The sequence below is a fragment of the Penaeus monodon genome, chromosome 22 (assembly GCF_015228065.2).
Source record: "Penaeus monodon isolate SGIC_2016 chromosome 22, NSTDA_Pmon_1, whole genome shotgun sequence".
Taxonomy (NCBI): domain Eukaryota; kingdom Metazoa; phylum Arthropoda; class Malacostraca; order Decapoda; family Penaeidae; genus Penaeus; species Penaeus monodon.
Window position 1 is genome coordinate 1,449,184 of NC_051407.1, and position 228 is coordinate 1,449,411.

Here is a 228-nt window from a genome sequence, read left to right on the forward strand (position 1 = left end):
ACCCATGTAACTTATAGAGCCATAATGTTTCCAAGTAATATAACGACTACTTCAACCAGACAAGCCATTAGTATGCGCAGCCTTCCTTGCCCGGTGGCCACTCTTCAACTATTTCCGGGTTGTGCACGAGCGCTGACATTCCCTCAACCTTGTTTTCAGTTCTATAATCCGGTTTCCTCGGCTGGCGGGACTTAGTGACTAACCCGAACCCTTTCCTTTTCATTTAAC